This window comes from Triticum urartu, chromosome 6A, assembly GCF_056163025.1.
Source record: "Triticum urartu cultivar PI428250 chromosome 6A, HENAU_Tu73, whole genome shotgun sequence".
Classification (NCBI taxonomy): Eukaryota; Viridiplantae; Streptophyta; class Magnoliopsida; order Poales; family Poaceae; genus Triticum; species Triticum urartu.
In genome coordinates, this window is record NC_141878.1 from 122613883 (window position 1) to 122621825 (window position 7943).

The window sequence follows — 7943 nt, forward strand, 5'->3', positions numbered from 1 at the left end:
TAATTGTCTATTATTCATGCTATAATTGTATTATTCGGAAATCGTAATACATGTGTGAATACATAGACCACAATGTGTCCCTAGTGAGCCTCTAGTTGACTAGCTCGTTGATCAACAGATAGTCATGGTTTCCTGGCTATGGACATGGGGATGTCATTGATAACGGTATCACATCATTAGGAGAATGATGTGATGGACAAGACCCAAACCTAAGCATAGCACAAAGATCGTGTAGTTCGTTTGCTGTAGCTTTTCTGAATGTCAAGTATCATTTCCTTAGACCATGAGATTGTGCAACTCCCGGATACCGTATGAGTGCCTTGGGTGTGCCAAACGTCACAACGTAACTGGGTGACTATAAAGGTACATTACAGGTATCTCCGAAAGTGTCTGTTGGGTTGGCACGAATCGAGACTGGGATTTGTCACTCCGTATGACGGAGAGGTATCTCTGGGCCCACTCAGTAATGCATCATCATAATGAGCTCAATGTGATCAAGTGGTTGATCACGGGATCATGCATTACGGTACGAGTAAAGTGACTTGCCAGTAACGAGACTGAACAAGGTATTGGGATACCGAGGATCGAGTCTCGGGCAACTAACGTACCGATTGACAAAGGGAATTGAATACGGGATTGATTAAGTCCTCGACATCGTGGTTCATCTGATGAGATCATCGAGGAGCATGTGGGAGCCAACATGGGTATCCAGATCCCGCTGTTGGTTATTGACCGGAGAGTCGTCTCGGTCATGTCTGCTTGTCTCCCGAACCCGTAGGGTCTACACACCTAAGGTTCAGTGATGCTAGGGTTGTAGAGATATGAGTATGCAGTAATCTGAAAGTTGTTTGGAGTCCCGGATGAGATCCTGGACGTCACGAGGAGTTCCGAAATGGTCCGGAGGTGAAGAATTATATATAGGAAGTGTAGTTTCTGCCATCGGGAAAAGATTCGGGGTCACCGGTATTGTGCCGGGACCACCGGATGGGTCCCGGGGGTCCACCGGGTGGGGCCACCCATCCCGGAGGGCCCCATGGGCTGAAGTGGGGAGGGGAACCAGCCCATAGTGGGCTGGTGCGCCCCCCTCTTGGCCCCCCTGCGCCTAGGGTTGGAAACCCTAGGGTGGGGGGCGCCTCCACTTGCCTTGGGGGGCACTCCACCCCCTTGGCCGCCGCCCCCTTGGGAGATCCCATCTCCAGGGCCGGCGCCCCCCCAGGGGGCCTATATAAAGGAGGGGGAGGGAGGGTAGCCGCACCCCAAGTCTTGGCGCCTCCCTCTCCCCTGCTACACCTCTCCCTCTCGCAGAAGCTCGGCGAAGCCCTGCTGCGATCACTGCTGCATCCACCACCACGCCGTCGTGCTGCTGGATCTTCATCAACCTCTCCTTCCCCCTTGCTGGATCAAGAAGGAGGAGACGTCATCCGCTCCGTACGTGTGTTGAACGCGGAGGTGCCGTCCGTTCGGCACTCGGTCATTGGTGATTTGGATCACGACGAGTACGACTCCATCATCCCCGTTCCCTTGAACGCTTCCGCTCATGATCTACAAGGGTATGTAGATGCACTCCTCTCTCCCTCGTTGCTAGATGACTCCATAGATTGATCTTGGTGATGCGTAGAAAATTTTAAAATTCTGCTACGTTACCCAATAGTGGCATCATGAGCTAGGTCTATGCGTAGTTACTATGCACGAGTAGAACACAAAGTAGTTGTGGGCGTCGATATTGTCAATTTGCTTGCCGTTACTAGTCTTATCTTGATTCGGCGGCATCGTGGGATGAAGCGGCCCGGACCAACCTTACACGTACGCTTACGTGAGACCGGTTCCACCGACTGACATGCACTAGTTGCATAAGGTGGCTGGCGGGTGTCTGTCTCTCCCACTTTAGTCGGATCGGATTCGATGAACAGGGTCCTTGTGAATGGTAAATAGAAATTGGCAATTCACGTTGTGGTTTTGGCGTAGGTAAGAAACGTTCTTGCTAGAAACCTATAGCAGCCACGTAAAAACTTGCAACAACAATTAGAGGACGTCTAACTTGTTTTTGCAGCAAGTGTTTTGTGATGTGATATGGCCAAAGGTTGTGATGAATGATGAATGATATATGTGATGTATGAGATTGATCATGTTCTTGTAATAGGAATCACGACTTGCATGTCGATGAGTATGACAACCGGCAGGAGCCATAGGAGTTGTCTTTATTTATTTATGACCTGCGTGTCAACATAAACGTCATGTAATTACTTTACTTTATTGCTAAAGTGTTAGCCATAGTACTAGAAGTAATAGATGACGAGACAACTTCAAGAAGACACGATGATGGAGATCATGATGATGGAGATCATGGTGTCATGCCGGTGACAACGGTGATCATGGAGCCCCGAAGATGGAGATCAAAGGAGCAAATGATATTGGCCATATCATGTCACTGTTTGATTGCATGTGATGTTTATCATGTTTTAGATCTTATTTGCTTAGAACGACGGTAGCTTAAATAAGATGATCCCTCGAAATAATTTCAAGAAAGTGTTCCCCCTAACTGTGCACCGTTGCGAAGGTTCGTTGTTTCGAAGCACCACGTGATGATCGGGTGTGATAGATTCTAACGTTCGAATACAACGGGTGTAAGCCAGATTTACACACGCGATACACTTAGGTTGACTTGATGAGCCTAGCATGTACAAACATGGCCTCGGAACACAGAAGACGAAAGGTCGAGCATGAGTCGTATAGAAGATACGATCAACATGAAGATGTTCACCGATGCTGACTAGTCCGTCTCACGTGATGATCGGACACGGCCTAGTTAACTCGGATCATGTTATACTTAGATGACTGGAGGGATGTCTATCTGAGTGGGAGTTCATTGAATAATTTGATTAGATGAACTCAATTATCATGAACTTAGTCTAAAATCTTTACAATATGTCTTGTAGATCAAATGGCCCACGTTGTCCTCAACTTCAACGCGTTCCTAGAGAAAACCAAGCTGAAAGATGATGGCAGCAACTATACGGACTGGGTCCGGAACCTAAGGATCATCCTCATAGCTGCCAAGAAAGATTATGTCCTAGAAGCACCGCTAGGTGACGCACCCATCCCAGAGAACCAAGACGTTATGAACGCTTGGCAGCAGCGTGCTGATGATTACTCCCTCGTTCAGTGCGGCATGCTTTACAGCTTAGAACCGGGGCTCCAAAAGCGTTTTGAGAAACAAGGAGCATATGAGATGTTCGAAGAGCTGAAAATGGTTTTTCAAGCTCATGCCCGGGTCGAGAGATATGAAGTATCCGACAAGTTCTTCAGCTGTAAAATGGAGGAAAATAGTTCTGTCAGTGAGCACATACTCACAATGTCTGGGTTACATAACCGCTTGACTCAGCTGGGAGTTAATCTCCCAGATGACGCGGTCATTGACAGAATCCTCCAGTCGCTTCCACCGAGCTACAAGAGCTTTGTGATGAACTTCAATATGCAGGGGATGGAAAAGACCATTCCTGAGGTATATTCAATGCTGAAATCAGCGGAGGTAGAAATCAAAAAGGAACATCAAGTGTTGATGGTGAATAAAACCACTAAGTTCAAGAAAGGCAAGGGTAAGAAGAACTTCAAGAAGGACGGCAAGGGAGTTGCCGCGCCCGGTAAGCAAGCTGCCGGGAAGAAGCCAAAGAATGGACCCAAGCCCGAGACTGAGTGTTTTTATTGCAAGGGAAGTGGTCACTGGAAGCGGAACTGCCCCAAATACTTAGCGGACAAGAAGGCCGGCAACACTAAAGGTATATGTGATATACATGTAATTGATGTGTACCTTACCAGTACTCGTAGTAGCTCCTGGGTATTTGATACCGGTGCGGTTGCTCACATTTGTAACTCAAAGCAGGAGCTGCAGAATAAGCGGAGACTGGCGAAGGACGAGGTGATGATGCGCGTCGGGAATGGTTCCAAGGTCGATGTGATCGCCGTCAGCACGCTGCCTCTACATTTACCTACGGGATTAGTTTTAAACCTCAATAATTGTTATTTAGTGCCAGCTTTGAGCATGAACATTGTATCAGGATCTCGTTTAATTCGAGATGGCTACTCATTTAAATCCGAGAATAATGGTTGTTCTATTTATATGAGAGATATGTTTTATGGTCATGCTCCGATGGTGAATGGTTTATTCTTAATAAATCTCGAGCGTAATGCTACACATATTCATAGTGTGAATACCAAAAATGTAAGGTTGATAATGATAGTCCCACATACTTGTGGCACTACCGCCTTGGTCACATAGGTGTCAAACGCATGAAGAAGCTCCATGCAGATGGACTTTTAGAGTCTCTTGATTACGAATCATTTGACATGTGCGAACCATGCCTCATGGGTAAAATAACCAAGACTCCGTTCTCAGGAACAATGGAGCGAGCAACCAACTTATTGGAAATCATACATACAGATGTGTGTGGTCCAATGAGTGTTGAGGCTCGCGATGGTTATTGTTATGTTCTCACCCTCACTGATGACTTGAGTAGATATGGGTATGTCTACTTAATGAAACACAAGTCTGAGACCTTTGAAAAGTTCAAGGAATTTCAGAGTGAGGTTGAGAATCAACGTGACAGGAAAATCAAGTTCTTGCGATCAGATCGTGGGGGAGAATACTTGAGTCATGAATTTGGCACACACTTAAGAAAATGTGGAATAGTTTCACAACTCACGCCGCCTGGAACACCTCAGCGTAATGGTGTGTCCGAACGTCGTAATCGTACTCTATTGGATATGGTGTGATCTATGATGTCTCTTACCGATTTACCGCTGTCATTTTGGGGCTATGCTTTAGAGACTGCCGCATTCACTTTAAATAGGGCTTCGTCGAAATCCGTTGAGACGACACCGTATGAATTATGGTTTGGGAAGAAACCTAAGCTGTCGTTTCTAAAAGTTTGGGGATGCGATGCTTATGTCAAGAAACTTCAACCTGAAAAGCTCGAACCCAAGTCGGAAAAATGTGTCTTCATAGGATACCCTAAAGAAACTATTGGGTATACCTTCTACCTCAGATCCGAAGGCAAGATCTTTGTTGCCAAGAATGGATCCTTTCTAGAGAAAGAGTTTCTCTCGAAAGAAGTAAGTGGGAGGAAAGTAGAACTTGATGAAGTATTACCTCTTGAACCGGAAAGTGGCGCAACACAGGAAAATGTTCCTGAGGTGCCTGCACCGACTAGAGAGGAAGATTAATGATGATGATCATGAAATGTCAGATCAAGTTGCTACTGAACTTCGTAGGTCCACAAGGACACGTTCCGCACCAGAGTGGTACGGCAACCCTGTCTTGAAAATCATGTTGTTAGACAACGGTGAACCTTCGAACTATGAAGAAGCGATGGCAGGCCCAGATTCCGACAAATGGCTGGAAGCCATGAAATCCGAGATAGGATCCATGTATGAAAACGAAGTATGGACTTTGACTGACTTGCCCGATGATCGGCGAGCCATAGAAAATAAATGGATCTTTAAGAAGAAGACAGACGTGGATGGTAATGTGACCATCTATAAAGCTCGGCTTGTCGCTAAGGGTTATCGACAAGTTCAAGGGGTTGACCACGATGAGACTTTCTCACCTGTAGCGAAGCTGAAGTCCGTCCAAATCATGTTAGCAATTGCCGCATTCTATGATTATGATATATGGCAAATGGACGTCAAAACGACATTCCTTAATGGTTTCCTTAAGGAAGAATTGTATATGATGCAACCGGAAGGTTTTGTCGATCCTAAGAATGTTGACAAGGTGTGCAAGCTCCAACACTCGATTTATGGGCTGGTGCAAGCATCTCGGAGTTGGAACATTCGCTTTGATGAGCGGAGACTGGTGAAGGACGAGGTGACGATGCGCGTCGGGAATGGTTCCAAGGTCGATGTGATCGCCGTCGGCACGCTACCTCTACATTTACCTACGGGATTAGTTTTAAACCTCAATAATTGTTATTTAGTGCCAGCTTTGAGCATGAACATTGTATCAGGATCTCGTTTAATTCGAGATGGCTACTCATTTAAATCCGAGAATAATGGTTGTTCTATTTATATGAGAGATATGTTTTATGGTCATGCTCCGATGGCGAATGGTTTATTCTTAATGAATCTCGAGTGTAATTCTACACATATTCATAGTGTGAATACCAAAAGATGTAAGGTTGATAATGATAGTCCCACATACTTGTGGCACTGCCGCCTTGGTCGCATAGGTGTCAAACGCATGAAGAAGCTCCATGCAGATGGACTTTTAGTCTCTTGATTACGAATCATTTGACACGTGCGAACCATGCCTCATGGGTAAAATGACCAAGACTCCGTTCTCAGGAACAATGGAGCGAGCAACCAACTTATTGGAAATCATACATACTGATGTGTGCGGTCCAATGAGTGTTGAGGCTCGCGGTGGCTATCGTTATGTTCTCACCCTCACTGATGACTTGAGTAGATATGGGTATGTCTACTTAATGAAACACAAGTCTGAGACCTTTGAAAAGTTCAAGGAATTTCAGAGTGAGGTTGAGAATCAACGTGACAGGAAAATCAAATTCTTGCGATCAGATCGTGGGGGAGAATACTTGAGTCACGAATTTGGCACACACTTAAGAAAATGTGGAATAGTTTCACAACTAACGCCGCCTGGAACACCTCAGCGTAATGGTGTGTCCGAACGTCGTAATCGCACTCTATTAGATATGGTGCGATCTATGATGTCTCTTACCGATTTACCGCTGTCATTTTGGGGCTATGCTTTAGAGATTGCCGCATTCATTTTAATAGGGCTCCGTCGAAATCCGTTGAGACGACACCGTATGAATTATGGTTTGGGAAGAAACCTAAGTTGTCGTTTCTAAAAGTTTGGGGATGCGATGCTTATGTCAAGAAACTTCAACCTGAAAAGTTCGAACCCAAGTCGAAAAAATGCGTCTTCATAGGATACCCTAAAGAAACTGTTGGGTATACCTTCTACCTCAGATCCGAAGGCAAGATCTTTTTTGCCAAGAATGGGTCCTTTCTAGAGAAAGAGTTTCTCTCGAAAGAAATAAGTGGGAGGAAGGTAGAACTTGATGAAGTATTACCTCTTGAACCGGTAAGTGGCGCAGCTCAAGAAAATGTTCCTGAGGTGCCTGAACCGACTAGAGAGGAAGTTGATGATGATGATCATGAAACTTCAGATCAAGTTGCTACTGAACTTCGTAGGTCCACAAGGACACGTTCCACACCAGAGTGGTACGGCAACCCTGTCTTGGAAATCATGTTGTTAGACAACGGTGAACCTTCGAACTATGAAGAAGCGATGGCGGGCCCGGATTCCGACAAATGGCTGGAAGCCATGAAATCCGAGATAGGATCCATGTATGAAAACGGAGTATGGACTTTGACTGACTTGCCCGTTGATCGGCGAGCCATAGAAAATAAATGGATCTTTAAGAAGACAGACGCGGATGGTAATGTGACCATCTATAAAGCTCGGCTTGTCGCTAAGGGTTATCAACAAGTTCAAGGGGTTGACTACGATGAGACTTTCTCACCCGTAGCGAAGCTGAAGTCCGTCCGAATCATGTTAGCAATTGCCGCATTCTATGATTATGATATATGGCAAATGGACGTCAAAACGGCATTCCTTAATGGTTTCCTTAAGGAAGAATTGTATATGATACAGCCGGAAGGTTTTGTCGATCCTAAGAATGCTGACAAGGTGTGCAAGCTCCAACGCTTGATTTATGGGCTGGTGCAAGCATCTCGGAGTTCGAACATTCGCTTTGATGAGATGATCAAAGCGTTTGGGTTTATGCAGACTTATGGAGAAGCCTGCATTTACAAGAAACCGAGTGGGAGCTCTGTAGCATTTCTCATATTGTATGTGGATGACATATTGTTGATGGGAAATGATATAGAATTCTTGGAAAGCATAAAGGCCTACTTGAACA